Source organism: Odocoileus virginianus, chromosome 7 (assembly GCF_023699985.2).
Source record: "Odocoileus virginianus isolate 20LAN1187 ecotype Illinois chromosome 7, Ovbor_1.2, whole genome shotgun sequence".
Classification (NCBI taxonomy): domain Eukaryota; kingdom Metazoa; phylum Chordata; class Mammalia; order Artiodactyla; family Cervidae; genus Odocoileus; species Odocoileus virginianus.
Window position 1 is genome coordinate 29,064,187 of NC_069680.1, and position 16,750 is coordinate 29,080,936.

The 16,750-nt window shown below is 54.5% G+C and overlaps 1 protein-coding gene across 1 annotated transcript in view; it reads left to right on the forward strand.

The window, feature by feature from the left end:
- Nucleotides 1–406: 406 nt before the first annotated feature.
- Nucleotides 407–16,750, forward strand: part of PTPRE (protein tyrosine phosphatase receptor type E) — a 176,074-nt gene continuing 159,730 nt past the window's right edge. The window contains exon 1 of the mRNA XM_070470420.1: nucleotides 407–668. The gene's annotated coding sequence lies outside the window, so the exon portion shown is untranslated. The remainder of the gene's footprint in view (nucleotides 669–16,750) is intronic.

Below are 16,750 nucleotides of genomic sequence, written 5' to 3' on the forward strand. Positions count from 1 at the left end.
AAGCACAGTACAACATCCACTCAGCGGTACCCCCATTCCTTCTTTACAGGGAGGGAGACAGCAGCTCAAGAGATTTCTGGGCTCTCCTACGTTCTGGGCGCCTGCCCTCTGCCCTCCTGAACCAAGGGCATGACCCAGAGCGGGCGTCCAGCCACTCCAGTCCCTGGTGTCTAGGACCAAGGCTGAGAAGGAAGGGCCTTTCCCTCTTGTAAGAGGGTCACAGCCTGGTACCGACAGTTCGCTCGGGTCCGGGCAGTGGGGCCGCGCGGCCAGGGTCCCCGCGCGCGGGGCGGCCGCGTGGGTCAAGGTCCGGGGCGGGAGGGCGGCCGGGCCGGGTGCGCTCCCCGCGCCGGGCACCAGGCGTCGCCTCCGCTCCTCGCTGCGCCGGCCCCCGCCCCCGCCGCGGAGCCCGAGCCAGCGGCGCGGAGGAGGCGGCGGCGGCCGCGGGGACCCGGCCCCACAAATTTCCTGCTCGGCGGCGGCGACGCAGGCGGCGCCCGGACCCCGCGGCCTCCGCGCGTCCCCACGAGCCTCCTGCGCGCCCGGCGGGGACGGCGGGGACGGCGGGGCGCCCCGGAGGGCGGCGGGCGGGCGCCCCGGGAGATGCGGAGTCGCCGCGGCGGCGGCGGCGGCGGCGGGATCGGCGCGAGCGCCCCGGCTCCCGGGAGGTGAGTGCGCGCGCGAGGGTTCGCGGACCGGGGGCCCCCGCGAGCCCCTGCGGGTGGCCGTGCGCCTGGGGCGGCCTGAGCAGGCCGGGGACACACCGCCTCGGCCGACGCCGCGGGAAGGAGGGGCCGCACCCGGGTGCCGAGTCCCCGAGCCGGGTCCCTGTCGGCCCGGGAGCGCGCCCGGTGCCGGCGTCTGGGGGAGCGAGCAACCCCCGCCATCGCGCCCCCCGAGGTGGGGGTACCCCCCCCCCCCTCCAGCCCAACTTGGCGACCAGGTAGGCAGCTCTCTCGGGCTCCCTCTGGGTAAACGGACCAGCAGAGCGAGTGTGCCTGCGGGTGGCGATGGCGACAGGGCGACGTGTGTGAAGGCAGGCGAGACCCAGAGGGGGTGCGGGCGCGTATGTTGGGGGCTGCAGCACGCAGGGGTCAGACCCGAGCCTTCGGAGAAAGTGACTCCGAGTGGCACCAACTCCGCGAGCTGCGTGGGCTGCTGCCCGGGCGCCCCGGCCTTCCCAGGGAGGGCAGGGGAGTGGGGTGCCGCTGCGGGGCTTCAGAGACGCGGCCGGGAGCGCTGGGGCAGGTGGGCACTCCCCTCTGGCCCAGGCTGGCCCACGGTGTCCCCGGGGTGACCTGTCAGAGCTCCTGCGCCGGAGCGCAGCACAGAGCCAAGCCTGCCAGCTCCCCGGGACCATCTGGGAAGGGCTGGACAGCCCCTCGGATGGAGAGGCAGAGCCAAGCCCGGAGTGATTGTGCTGGACTTGACCTAAATTCCTTCCTGGCTTGGCAAGCCTTTCTAGAAAGGTGAAACAGTTATACTCGCAGTATCGTGCCAGCGATCTCGGATGAGGACCGCGCTACCAGAGTTCCCACCCAGGAAACTCCAGGAAAGAGGATTGCGGCTCAGTTGTGCTCTGGAGCGGAAGGTGGTGGGTCGGGATGACAACCAGCAGAGGCTGGTCACGTGTTTCAGAAGTTCCTGTGGCCCTGTCCAGCCAGCTCCTGACCCCGGGTGCCCCTTGACCTGGGGTGCTTGGAGGGCTTTGTGTCTCAAAGGTCAGTGAAATCCTGATTCTGCAAAATAAAGACCTATGCCCGTTTCAACTGTGGGTGGGCTGGGCTGGGGGGTGAAGGGAGGCCTGAGCCTTTGCAGACCCAGAGCTCTCAGCCGGAGGAGGCTGCAGAGGGGTGGCTGTGGGTGTCCTGACCGCCGCGGTCACTCAGCCTTTGTGGCATGGGGCCGCACTCCGTGTGCAAAGAGCGTTGGAGGCCCAGGCTTTCTGAGGATAGCCTCGAAGGCTGCGGGGAGCAAAAGGCCAGGTGGTGACGTGAGACAGGCCCTTCTCAGATGGGGCACTGCCTCTGACCATGACCTCTGGCCTTTGTTCACTGGTGTCAGCGATGCTTGTGGACCAGCCACTGCCCCCCACCCACCCTGGAAACTTTCCGCGTGTCAGCAAGAGCTAAGATCTAGATTTGTTTCTATAGGAGGCGGGTCGTTGGCTGAATCCAGATGGCTTTAGATGTAAAACCGAAGCCATGCAGCGCCCCCAGCCACGTAGGTGGTGGGCACTGAATGAGGAAGTCCGGTGACTGCCACTGGGAGGCCTCTTGTGGAGGCGCAGAGGGTGTGAAGCTGCTGGCAGGCCCGCAGCCCTGCGCGGGGCCACTTCTCAGCTCTGTGGAGGGGCCTCCCCTGGCCCCGAGATGGCCTGGCCGGTGCCCCACGGAAGCCAGCGGGCGCCTTCCGGAGCTCCGTGTCCTCATGCTTTACCCCTCCCATCCATCCAGGGGGATATGTGTGTGTGCAAATCATCCACCTGGAGAGGGGCTGCAGTGGCCGTGGGGTGGGGGCCCAGGGTCCATCAGAGGGGGCATGTTGAAGGCAGATGCATGAGTTGACCACAGTTGAGGGCTGGTTAGTTGTGGAGCTGGAACATGGATAAGGGTCTCCTCTATACTACGTTTTTCTCTCCGGGGGCATCACCCCAGGCCAAGCTGCTCGCTTTTAACAGGTCAGAAGCATGTCCTGTCCTAGGCCTGTCCTCTGCAAGTCCCAGGCTCAGGTGCCCACTTGACATTTCTTCTGGGATGGCAAATGCCCCCAACTCAACATGTCCCATCACACCTGTGACCTCCCACCCAGTCCAGCACCGCCTAATGTTTCCTTTATCCTTCTAATCACACCAGCCTCCATCCTGCTGTGGAAAAGACGGGCTGGATTGTTATTTCCCGGAGGAAAATGCTGTGTTCTCAGCACCCAGCCAGGTACCTGACAGGAGGCTCTGGTAACTCATCAGTGGACAAATGGAAACATTTTTAAGATCTGGTCTGAGAATGTAGAGGCATTTGTGTGTTTTTAGGGGATGTTTGTTGTGGTTGATAGGCAGCCACCCTTTTTTTTTTTTTAAACATTGGTGGAGAGAAGAGACGCCTGCCTAGGGACCACACAGCCAGTGCTTCTAGAGATGCTGAACATGCTTGCTAAAATGACTGTCTGACCTGGAACAAAGCGACCTCAGATGACCTCTCCAGGAGGCAAGTTGCAGAGCAGTCAGGACACCATGGAAGTCACTTTCCATTCCTTTATTTGACATGTCTTTTCCATTTATAATGTTTCAGTTACCCTGATAGAGGTTCTGCTGTTAAAACAGGAACAAATATATCCATTAAGTTAAAGACTGGCCTTCTTAATATTTGATGATCACTAGGAAAAACCTGCATATTCCAAGCATGCTGCCTTCTAGTGAACCCATGGGTCCATGCTCCCTGAAGGCACCCCCAGGCTTCCTAGACCCTCTGAGGTGGAGCCTGTTCAGCCTCCTAATCTGAATCTCCTTCCCTCTTATCTCCATCTTTGGACTCCTACCCATACCTTCAATGCCACTTCAAATGCCTGGGTCTCCACAAAGCCTTCCTAACCCCTCTACCTAAGGTCATTAGTGTTTGCAGAATCCACACTAACGGATACATAACATACCCTTTGTATGCCATCCGAAGTGCTCGTTCAAGTCAGTGCCGTGCTATATGCCAGTTAACTTTATTTTTTTCATGATAATTTGATCAAGGATGTAAGATCTGTGTGATTTAGTATTCTAATCTCATAATATGAACTGTGCGCCTTGAACCAATCCGTTCTTTAACACACATCGTTGACTCTTGAGTGTTAGAGTGATCTGGGAGGCAGAGATGGAGTCTTTTATGTGCGTCAGCCTGCATCCACAGGCTGGATTAAACCAGCTTATGTGCAAGATGCAAGCCAGCCAGATCCGGGGTCAAGAAGCAGTATGGTCTAGAACTAGGGTGGCCCCAGAGTCAAGAGAAGGGCTTATTTATTTTAGGAAATAAAGGCTGTGAAGCCACGGACTTCCCCCCAAACCCTCAGAACTTCACACTTCTTGTCTCCAGAGAGAGATGTGTGGGCACTGGGCCATCTCTGAGCCCCTCCTAACCCCAGGGTGCTGGCCGATTTCACGCTGCTCACTTGGTCCAGGTGGTGCAGCTTCCCCCACACCCCCCCCCACCATCCCCGGACCCCATCCACAGCTGGGCTGCCTCCCATTGCTGGGCCATCACGGGGGCCACGTGTCTGTCTGCTCTGGGTGCCGGGCCTACACAGAGAATGATTAGGCTCATGGGCACTTTTAGCGTGCTGTTAGTTTTGCGTGCTGACCCCAGACACAGCAGAAGGCTCCTGTGGAGGGCTAACTTCTCACTGTTGCATGTCACTGACATCTTTCTCCGACAGTAGAGTGCTGGGTGACCTTCTGGAATGGGGGGGTGTTAGATCAGCTGCAACAGAGGTAAGGGGTTTTGGTGAATTTCACAGATGGCGGGCGCACAGTGGGGGGGCAGCGTCTGCGGGGTTCGGGCTAGGAGAGCCCTCGTTTGGGGATTACCACACTGGCTTCCTTTGCTTCCCTCCGTCTGGCTGCTGTTCCCCAAACCTCCTCCATCAAGGGCCACCCCACCCAGGTGTTCGAACCCAGGAGTTTTGATGTGGTTCGCAGCCTCTTTGAACTCACACAGCTCCCCGCTCAGAGCCAGAAATGCGAGACTGATGTCTTTCTTTCAACTCCTCAGACACTTCAAAGGAGTTGTCGAAGCTTATGAAATTAAAAAAAAATTTTTTTTAACATTACCTTTCAGAAAAGCAGCATATCCTTTTATATTGATCTCCAGAAAATAAGAACCAAATAAATACATTTTTTCAATGTGTGTTTTAAAATATGTTTCAAGTACAATCAAGAATCCCACTTAACACATCATTGACCATAAGCATTAGCTTCTGCAAAAATCCCCCAGTCAATGATGTGTTAGTGTAGCCAGTGAATGTAACCTGGACGAGATAACCCAAAAGAGGGCAACGTTTTCTTTCCCCCTGCAACAAATATAAACTCCATTTGAGGACAGAAGGGGAAAAATTATCCTTGGTTAGAGAATTCCATGGACAGAGGAACCTGGCAGGCTACAGTCCTTGGGGTCATGCAAAGAGCTGGACATGACTGAGCAACTAACGTTTTCACTTTCACTTTTCATGTGCTAAAATCCTGAAGCATTTTGGACAAGTGTTTGCTGTTACGTTTATTGGGTGGGGAGTGAGGAATTGATGGGAAAGCTAGTCTGGACCCTGGGGCTGGGCTCTAGCAGCAGTAAGTGTGACGTGGGAGAGGGGCTCGTGCCAGAATGAGTGTTGAGCGTCCCCCCTCCCCCGGCAGCTGCGTGGCTGCATCATCCTCCCCAGGGATGAAGGATGCTCGCCAGGTGCCCGGAGCTCCCAGAATAGCCCAGCTTCCAAGGGAAGTGGCCAGACCCCAGAGTGCACCAGAGGAGTAGGCTTTGTGCTGAGGTCTCTCCCCTGATCGCAGTCATTTCACTCTGTCTGAGAACCAGCAGTGAACCTAAGCCCCGGGCTCCGCTCGTCACTGGGAGGCGCCCAGCCCAGGGCTCAGAGCACAGACTGGACCAGAGGGACGGGGTCAAGGCTGGGCTCTGGGCGCTGAGGTTAGGGGCACGTGACTTCACATGCCTCGTGGTGCGGTCCTCCCTGTTTGTAGGCATGATGGGCCTACACGTCCCCAGCGTGGGGATGTCCCCACGATCGCACGTCCCCAACAGAGCTGTCGTGTGGAAGGGTTGCCGTCACCTGAGCAAGCTTGCCAGCCGGTGATGGCACAGCCTCGTGTCCAGGCTCAAGATGACCTGAGCTGTGATCTGTGCTCGGATGCATCTGCTTTGTCCTCAAAGCAAGTCACGCCATGTCCACTGTCTAAGACGCAGGCATCATTTTTGGTTATTAATGTCCTGAGATTTGGTCATTTCCAGCCAAACATTAGTCACCGATATTTGCACTCGAGGGCCAGCATGTTCCATGTTTCTTCTCGGCTGGGATTTGTGACTGTCCCATCGCCTAGCTGCTTGGTTACAGTGTGTTGTTCTGAGTGACCTTTGGACTCAGCCTTTTTATTGTGTCCCTCACCCCAAAGGGCCTTGGTGTTGTCAGGCAGCGTCCCTGGCCTGGGGCTCCCACGGGTGGGCTCGACTGAGTTCAGTTGGCTTGCAGCAGACTTGGCCTTGACTGTTCGGTCAACATGCATGAGGGCCCTGGGAGTTGGGGGGTGCAGAGTCTGGTCGGCGCTGGCTCCTGGGCCAGCAGGCCCCCCGTTAAACTGTGGGAACCCCGGACTCGCTTTCTGCTCCTGTTCCACAGGCTGGCCTCGAAGGGGGGCACCCACTTCTGTGACTTGATGTCACGGGCCATCCTCCCCCGCTCACTCACTCCCCCGCCCCACCTCACTCACCAGTCTGTCTGGATGCTTGTCGTGGAATAAAGCTTTTCTTTTGTCATTTGAAATATGGCTCAGGAGGGGCTCTGAGGATACCAGGGGTCAGTTTTTCTTACAATTTTCCCAGGGCTGGCCTGCTCATAGCTATTTTATACTAATGCTCTTGGTACAAAGCGGAGACAGAGAGACTCAGAACTGAGCTTTTATCTTCCAGTCATTGTCATCTAAGGAGGCCTCCAAACTCCCTTTCAGTCCAGAATGGGAGCCCTGGATCTAGGTACTTGTAGGCAGGAATTAAATTCCAGGGTGTAGTCTCAGATGGTTTCAGAGAGCAAAAGGGTGACCTGTCACTCCTTTTAAGCATGGGGCTACCAGTTAGACCAAACTCACTGAATCACAGAAGGAGAAACTCTCTCACAAATCCAGGGGGACAGGGGTGGGGAATCAGTGTGAATTAACCAGAAGCCAGAATATGTGTGTCCTTATATGACATTCAAGGGTTTGCAGTAACTCAGTTTGGGCTCCGAAACTGTTGCCTTAAGGCACTTGCTTTAATGACTACTAGACACCTAAGTGCTCTTCCAAGGAGATTAAAATATTTTAACTTCTTAACCATGTACAAATAAACCCATCTTAGTTGGCTAATCAGAAGAAACTCTCCTTTGCAACCATGTTATTTCAAAGCTTCTCAAAACCTGCCTGTCACTAGTAAAATCATTCCTTGTAGACACTTTTCTTCAGGAGGTGGTTTTCCTGGCTCTGAAAGTGGCCTTAGTTTTATAAACAGCTGAACATTTAAGTCCTGGACATAAAAATGCTTTGAAACAGTCACCCTGTCCTTCAAGTTCAAGTGCAGTTGGCTCAGCACCCTGTCCTTCTGAGCTTTTGGCAGCACTTTATTAAGTGCATCAGTAATTCAATAAATTACTTTTCAGCCATGTTACAAGCATCAGCTAAAGCTCAGTCATGTATTGGAGATGGTATCAGTATGCTCATTTAAATTCCTTGGAGCAAAGTCCTGATTTTGGCTCAACATAATATAAAGAGGCAAGAGCCAGAAATTTAATAATTTTGCACAGAATTGAGCCAAGTGAGGCCTATTCTTAGCCAGCCAACAATATTCTTTCAAAGGATCTTTCTTGGTTTTCATTGAATGTGGGTAGTATGGGGAAGCAGCCTGTAAGGTGATGTGGAAGGGACGATGGGGATTTAAGCATTTGTTGAGTATCTGTGCTGCACTCAAATCGGGCTTAACCCTGGCGTTACGAAGCAGTCACGGCCCCTGTCCTGGGGGCACCCTCCAGTCCAGTGGTCCCCAAACTTTTTGGCACCAGGTTTGGTGGAAGACAATTTTTCCGTTAAGTGGGAGGTGGGGAATGGTTTGGGGATGATTCAAGGGCATTACATTTACTGTGCACTTTATTTCTCAAGTTATTACATCAGCTCCACCTCAGATCATCAGACATTAGATCCTGGAGGTTGGAGTCCCCTGCCCTACACCCATAGGAGGGCAAAAGTGGTCGTTTCCAGGGCATATATAATGTAAACGTGGATGCAGAGGTGGAGCAGAGATGCCACCACGGGCTTGTGAAGTGGGGCCTGGAAGAGCTTCGCCAGCGAGCTGGCATCATGTTCAAGAATGTTTTCTTGGCGGCCAACAGGCCTAGAACATTCCAGACAGACTTCTCTGTGCTTGCCCAGCGGTGAAAAGTGGCATGACCTCTCTGGGAATGGAGGGTGACTCAGGGGACCTGGAGCCCAGGAATGAGGAGGCTGGAACCAAACAGATGGAAGAGCTTGGCCTTCTCCAGACCCTTATCAGCATCTGGGCTCTGTCTGATGTGGAATCCAAACTATGCCACAAGTGAACTGATCCATGAAACTGAATCAGACATACAGAACAGACTGGTGGTTTCTCAGGGAGAAGGGGGTTGAGGGGGGGATGGGTAGGAGTTTGGGGTTCTCAGATGCAAAGTATTATTTATAGGATGGATAATCAGACAAGTCCTACTGCACAGCACAGAGAACCGTATTCAATAGCCTGTGATAAATCATAATGGAAAAGAAAAACTCCATAAAGAAGTAACTGAAAGACAACGCCAATTCTGCCCTTTTTGTTTTAGGCTTTATCTGTCTGAGATGGTTGGGGACCCATGTGATCCCCTTGTTTAGAGCCCGAGGGTGATGCCTGTCCCCCGGGGAGCATCCTAAGACTTGCTGGGATCACGATGCCTGTTCCCAGGACCACGACCCGACTCGGACCGAGCCTCCTTCTCATGTTCTCATGAGAGAAGGGGCAGGCTGACCCCTCACCTCCCTCCCGTATCTGACCCCCTGGTCATGCTTTGGGGTCTCGGGAAATGGAGGCCCCTCATCTACTTCCATCACCCGAAAGCCCAGCCTATCTGTCTGTTTCCACAGGAGGCGAACGTGCCAGCCCCCAGCAGAGCCTGGAGGAGAGGGACTCCCGCCTCACGCCCAGGCCTGCCTCTTCTGCCTGCCTGGCCTGAATCTCGCCGGCCCGGCCCTCTGGGTGTGGTTTCTGCCCGGCCAGCTGCATCCACGCGGTATTTCAGAAGGCGGTCAGCCACGTGGGTGCCTCTGGTGCCTGGCATGCTTTTGTTTAGCAAATGATTTATTATTTATTGTATTAAAATGCACATCCTGAATGAATGGGCAGTGCTGGGCAGAAATCAATGACATCAATCCTAGTTACTTTACTGTGCAGAGGATTTTCTTTCTTTTTCGTTTTTTTGTTTGTTTCAGTATGGCAATGATCTGTAAGTTCTGTACAGAGATGGCACTTTTCTTTCGCGACCGGTGTTTTGGAGGCTGGTGCAGCCAGGCTCGATGGGCTGTGTTGTGTCTGTGTGCAGGCCCACCAGGTGGGGAGCGTGGCCGTGCTTCCCGGGGTGACTTCTGAGCTGATGGCCTGAACGACAGAGTGGGAATGGCTGGGCTGTGTGCGTGTCATTGTTGCTTAATTGACCGCAGCAGTGTGCATGGAGACCCGTGGAGTGACTGGTGTCTGGTCACCTGAGGCTCACCCCCTGTCACCTCTGATACGAGACATTGGTTAGGCTCCCGTGAGACGAGTCCCTGGGTCCCCCTGGAAGCGGGCAGCCCCCGGAGCCTGAGCGGGCTGTGCCTTCCGTGTTGAACTCCTTGCAGCCTCCGCTCCGAGTCTGGTTGAGGGTCCGCTGTGCTCCCTGCCCCCAGCCTGGGTGTCTGTCCCCAGGATGCTGGTGGGCGTGCCACTGCCCTGCGGTCACCACCCCTCTCCAGAAGTGGGATCCTGATGGTGGGGCAGAGGAAACGACTTCCGTGACCAGTGCGGCTGTGGCCTCCAGAGCCATCTGTGGGAGGGTCTGCTAGAGAGTCTGGACCTCAGGGTGGAGCTCCCCCTTTCTTCACCCAACCCCACCCTCCGCCCAGACTTCCGGGGGCCCCGGTGCAGAGGAAAGTGTGATGTCGCCCCACGGGCTGGGAGAGACAGGCTCCATGTGATCAGGGATCTTGGAGTGTCAGAGACGGGAACACAGTTCATCTCACGAGGGGCCTCATCTACTTACGTAACTGAAGGTTGGGAAAGAGCGGGATCCAGTGGTTCAGCATCGCCGTCAACACCCCACCCCTTCCTCCTTCTCAGGACAGGCTCTTCCTCCAGTGTCTCCAGCAGTCTCCTATCCATCCTCCCCGCAGGAGAGAGCCACCACCCACCCCCCCAACCCTGAGCAGGTGAGGCTGTGGACTCCGGAGTGAGTCTCCTTGGCTCTGATGCACCAGGCCTCAGTTGCTCACCGCGCCCAAAGCTTGCAGTGTGGCCAGGGTTCACCCTATTCTGATTGTCCAGGCTGGGGCCCTGTGTCCTGCCAGGAGTCGGGGGTGGAGCAGCTCCCCTCAAACCACTGTATCTTTCAGGGGAGAGTGGCTGGGGCCTTCAGGGAAAGGGAAGAGGGTGGACCACTCAAGAAGAGGATGGGAGGACCCCTGGGCCTGCCCAGGAGTGGCCTTAGAATTAATGGGTGGACTTGGGCTCCGTCTTGGGCTGGGGGAGGCAAAGAAGAGTTCTGAGGAAGGGAAGCGCTGATGATGTATGTGTGTTGGGGGCGGTTGATGAGGGGTGGGCAGGGGGCAGGAGAGTCTCTGGGTGGTCTTCTCCAGTGAGAACATGCCTCTGAGTCACAGGGCAGGTCCCAGAGCCCCCAGCATATCATGAGGTCAGGAGCTGCATTTCTCACAAAGCTCCCCAGGAAATCCCAACCTGTGGCTGGGTAGAAAAAGTCAGGGGCTTTTTTCAGGGGCCCAGGAATGAGGTCAGGACTTTCATGGTGGCAGTGGGCAGTGGGTGGCACCGCAACTGCCTGGGCAGGTGGAGGAGGCACCAGTGCCTTGCAGGGCTAACAGTGGGGTTGAGGTGGTACCTGGTACCCATGGCTCATAGGACCAAAATGGAACCATCATGGGGAGGGGACCAGTCCTGAGTGCTGCCCTGAGGGTGGCTGGAATCTTCAGGAATCTCCTTTGTTTGCATTCTGCTCCCCTTTCAGTCCTGCTCCAGCCACTTCCATCCTAAATGAGAGCTCTTGGACAGACTGACCCATGATGAGGTGTTGGGGATGCCCTGGGGGCCAGTTTCAAGTGTTGCTTTTTAAAAGATGACAGTTTTGGAACAAGGAGGACTAAACCAAGTAAACACTGGAGGGTTGGTTCCTGGCAGTGTGAGGGGATGGTGGTGGTGATGGTGGTGATGGTGGTGGTGATGATGGTGGTGATGATGGTGATGGTGGTGGTGATGGTGGTGATGATGTGATGATGGTGGTGATGATGGTGGTGGTGATGGTGGTGATGATGTGATGATGGTGGTGATGAAGGTGGTGATGGTGGTGATGGTGGTGATGACGGTGGTGATGGTGGTGATAATGGTGGTGGTGATAGTGGTGATGGTGGTGATGATGTGATGATGATTGTGATGGTGGTGATGATGGTGATGATGATGGTGGTGATGATGGTGGTGATGGTGGTGGTGATGATGGTGGTGGTGATGGTGGTGATGATGTGATGATGATGGTGATGGTGGTGATGGTGGTGGTGGTGATGATGGTGATGGTGATGGTGGTGGTGGTGGTGGTGGTGGTGGTGGTGGTGGTGATGGTGGTGGTGGTGATGGTGATGATGATGATGGTGATGGTGGTGGTGATGGTGGTGATGATGATGGTGATGGTGATGATGATGGTGATGATGGTGATGGTGGTGGTGATGGTGGTGATGATGATGATAGTGATGGTGGTGGTGTTGGTGGTGATGATGGCTGGCGGCGGGGGCCGTAAGCCCCAGGAGACTCATAGCCATGTATATACATCCATCCACTCATCCATTCAATAAACATGAACAGGAGACCTACTGGCTGCTGGGGCTCCAGTGCTGAAGAGAATGTACAGATCCTGCCCTTGCAACCTTTACCTGGGGCCTGGGCTTCCATGTCTGTCTGTCTGTCTGCCCCTAGGATTCCCCTCAGAGGCCAGCGGCACAGCTCAGCCTCGCTCGGGGGACCATGTGTGGCAAGGGGACCGCCCCGAGGTCCTGGAGTCGCCCCTGCGGGACCGAGAGGGCCTCCCGTGCCTCTTCCCTTCCCGTTGGTCCGGAGCAGCATGTGTTCATGGTGGCGGGGGGGCATGTCCACTGAGTGGTGATGGCTGAGTGGCTGTCCCTCCCCACCCCACCCCCTAGAGCTGCAGTTCTGCCAGGCTCTCTTTCAAGAGCCCGTCTGTCTGGTAGTGAACCCGAATTCCTGGGACTCTACTCCTGACCTCAAGGCCGGATGGGGAGGGTGGCAGGGTCTCTTAAGGCCGGATGGGGAGGGAGGCAGGGTCGCCCACTGGCCCGTCCCCTCCTCCCCGCTCGGCTCTCTTCCACCCCCGGGACTTCTTTTTTCCAGAACCCCGAGCCCTCCCGAGCTCACCTTCCTGTGTCGGGGACGCTCACGCTGTGGAATGAGGGCCCACGGGTGGCAGCAGCTGTGGATCGTGCCTCGGGCTGCTTTCCTGCCCATTGCATGCCTGCCTGGGCCAGCGGCCCTGGGAGCTGGCACTTCACCGCCGGCATGTCATTCTTTTGATATGAGTAACAGCCAAGCTGGTCCAAGAAATGCCCATTGTTTCCTGCCTGCTGCTGTCCAGTCTCCAAAAAATAAAAAGACCCGATTGCCTCATCACGTGAGGAGGCCAGGGGGACAGGCTTCAGGGAACGGGGCCCCCCCAGGGGCTGTGGGAGAGACCCTGCCCATGAGACCGCAGATACTCAGGGCTGAGTGCTACAAGCCCAGGAGGACTGCATACCAGAACGGTTTGCCCAATTGCTCCTGGTTGGAGAATCATTTTGATTTAGTCCTAACGGCTCCATGGAGAGTTTCCACGTTGGGAAAAATTCTATCAAGATACCCTAGTATTGGAGTCACAGTCTTTCTTTAATGCAAAGTTCAAACAACACATATTTTACTTCCTGTTGCCTCTGGCAGGGTCTGGATGAACCTAGGATTGGAGCTGACCTTCAGGTGGGGCACCCGCTCTCTTGCCCTCACCCCACCCTGCCTGATTTCTGGTCGGTAGGAGCTCAGCCCCTTAAGTGAGCAGCACAGATCCGGATAAAGTCCGTTTAACGCTGTGCTGTCTGGTCTGGCTGGAGGGGAACATTTCCCTGCAGGAGGCTTAAGCTGGAAAATATCCATGACGAATACAAGGAGCTTTTGGGTGGAGGTTTAAATACTGTGTCAAGATGCATAAAAAACACAATTAACCATGGTGTGAGGCAGGTCATGTCTCTGGGAAACTGCGTGTCTGAACAAATCAAAGGAACATGTGGGAACGAACTCCTAAGCATTTTTATCAAGAAAGAGTTTGGGCTGGAAATGGGGCTGAGTGATAGGGTCACTGGAGAAGGAAATGGCAATCCACTCCAGTATTCTTGCCTGGAGAATTCCGTGGACAGAGGAGCCTGGTGGGCTACAGTCCATGGGGTCGCAAAGAGTCAGACGTGACTGTGCGACTCACTTTTATAGGGTCACAGACCTGGTTCTTCATCAGGAAGGACAAGGGAAGGTGGACAAGGTGTTTTTGAGATGCATGATTTGGCACATGTATAGTTTTTGGTGGCTCAGTGGTAAAGAATCTGCCTGCCAATGCAGGAGATGTGGGTTTGATCCCTGGTTCAGGAAAACCTCCTGGAGAAGGATTTAGCAACCCACTCCAGCATTCTTGCCTGGGAAATCCTGTGGGCAGAGGATTCTGGCCAGATACAGTCCATTGGGTTGAAAAGAGTTGGACAGGACTGAGTGACTAAACAACAATTGTTGTCAGTAGGATTTCACCCTCAGCCTACAGCCGGCCTGTTCCCCTCTGTCTAACTTCCCTTTCTCTGTGTGTTCAGGAGCTATTTCATGACCTACACAACAAAAACTGCAAGATTAACCAGGACAGTGTGGGTGAGATGTTCAATAGGGTCCCATTTGGTTGCAGAACATGGAAACATTGGCTCTGACCCACACATCTTGGTGCTTTCATCTTCCCTGAAAACTATTGGAAAAGACCCTGATGCTGGGAGGGACTGGGGGCAGGAGGAGAAGGGGACGACAGAGGATGAGATGTCTGGATGGCATCACTGACTCGATGGACATGAGTTTGAGTAAGCTCCCAGAGTTGGTGATGGACAGGGAGGCCTGGCATGCTGCAGTCCATGGGGTCTCAAAGAGTTGGACGCCACTGAGCAACTGAACTGAACTGAAAAACTATTGACAATGTATCATTTTTACATCTAGAAGTAATGGACCATTGGTACAGCTGTAGCTGAGCTTGCTAGAAAGTAGCTGCGCTAATGAATGAGCAAAGCCAGAAAACCTCCGCCCTCAGCACTCTTGCTGTTTTAAGCAGAGGCCTTCAGAGGAGTCCCTGGGATACTTTGCAGTGCACACTCCCGGGCACTGAAGAGGTGGTTCTGTGAAATAAGGTCTGTGCCAAATGCAGCCTTTGGCACAGACCTCAGTTTTCCAAGCTCCGGAACAGAGTTGCCGATTTTGTCTCGTCTCACCTGTCTGAGGGGCTTCTCCGGTGGCTCATCAGTAAAGAATCTGCCTGGAGATTCTTCTCCTCCTCCTCAGTGCAGGAGACATGGGTTCAATCCCTGGGTCAAGAAGATCCCCTGGAGGAGGAAATGGCAACTCACTCCAGTATTTTTGCTGGAAAAATGCTATGGACAGAGGAGCCTGGGAGGCTACAGTCCGTAGGATCACAGAGAGTCGGACACACACACACCTGTCTGAAGCTAGCATATCTGAGACTTGGCTGGAGCTGGAAGACCCACGTCCTTGGCTGGCAAGCTGATGTCTGCTCTGGGTTGCAGGCCACAGTTCCTTCCCATGTGGAGACATACAAAGGATCACTTGAGCATCCTTATGAGAGGCAGCTGATTCCCCCAGAGACAGTGGCCCCAGAGAAAGTGAGGCAGAGTTGAGACATCTTTTAAGACCTAGCGTCAGAAGTCACAAGGTCTTTCCTGCAATATTCCATTGGTCGTACAGGTTAGCCCCACTTACACAGAGAAGAATGACCTGTCCTTTCCAAAGAGTACGTGTTATTTGTTGTTGTTCAGTAGTGAGGTCGTGTCCAACTCTTTGTGACCCCATGGACCAAGGGGCTTCCCTGCCCTTCACTATCTCCTGGAGTTTGCTCAAACTCATGTCCGTTGAGTCGGTGATGCCATCCAACCATCTCATCCTCTGTCATCCCCTTCAGTCCTCCTGCCTTCAGTCTTTCCCATCATCAGGGTCTTTTCCAATAAGTCAGTTCTTTGCTTCAGGTGGCCAGAGGATTGGAGCTTCAGCTTTAGTATCAGTCCTGCTAATGAGGAAGATATTGGTGAGGAACCTTTATTCTTTTACTATCCGATGTGTGTTAGTTGTGGCTTTTAGCAGTAACAGCTCAGAATTGAGAAAAGGAGCTGGCAGAAAGTTATGGAGTGGTCCTTGGAATCAACTGGAAGGCTGGTTAAACAGTCTGAAAAGGGGAAGGGCCAAGGCTCACAGTGAGCTGCAATCACGTCTGGGCCACCGGAAGCTTTCAGCAAGGATGTGGGCTGTGGTTCATGGCTGCTGGGGCTGTGGATGTTGCTGCTACTGGACTCTGGAAGCTGGACCCTCTGCCCACGGTTTCAGGACATCCCTGGATCCACGACTCACCTCAAAGAGTCAGTCCTGGTAAGACTGATGGTTGCAGCCCGGTCACCTCCCCGTCAAAACCTGGGCTGCAGGTGCGTGGAGGGCGGGGTGTAGGTGGGATCCTGCCCGGGAGGTGGAGCGCTCTGAACCACCGAGGCGCGCCTAAGAGGGATGCTCAAAAGTGGGGGGAAGAGTTGAGGCTGCTGAGGGCGTCCCCCAAACACTGGCATTCGTGCTGCCTGATTTGTACTGAGCCCAAGGGTTATTTCTGTCTCCAAGTACACCCTGTGTTACATATTAATATATTCCTGAAAAGTTATGTTAATTTGAATCGTGGTTTATACACACTGGCTAAGCTTAATACCTTCTAGAAGTCTGTAGATAATCCTTTTGTAAAGCAGCTAATCCTTTTAGGGAACAAATAATCACTTCTTAATGATTTTTTTTAAGGTCAAGACTCTGCATATTGTGTTTTCTCAAGGCAGAGGATCCAACTTTCAGGTTTCCTCTTTTGCTCATAGTGAGGGACCATGACGGCTTTATGTATAACTGTTTGCAGCGTCTCATGCTGTGTGGAAGAAAAAAAACGCTGACGGTTTGTTTGTTTTCTTCATTTTTCCTTCTCTACTGTAATTGATTGTCTTCTGGAAGGAAGCACAGGCTATTAAAATTTTTAAAGAGCTTGTTTTTATTTTGTTCTTGCCCACAAGGCTGTTTTAACATGAGCGTGTTTAGTGGTGAACAAGGGAAGAAGCAAGCATTTTTAGTTGTTCTGTGGGAAATTAGATTTGGAAAATTCACCTTTAATGTTAGTTTTTTTTTTTTTCCCTTCTGTGGGAGGCTTCCACATCACAGCAGGAAAATTTGATTCCATTTCCAAAAGTTGTGTTCAGGTTTCCTGGTTAACTGGGGGCAGGGGCCTGGACGGGAGGGGCGCGGGGAGCAGGGCAGAGGCATGGGCCCAGCTCCGCGGGGGCCGCGGGGAGCAGGGCAGAGGCGTGGGCCCAGCTCCGCGGGGGCCGCGGGGAGCAGGGCAGAGGCGTGGGCCCAGCTCCGCGGGGGCCGCGGGGAGCAGGGCAGAGGCATGGGCC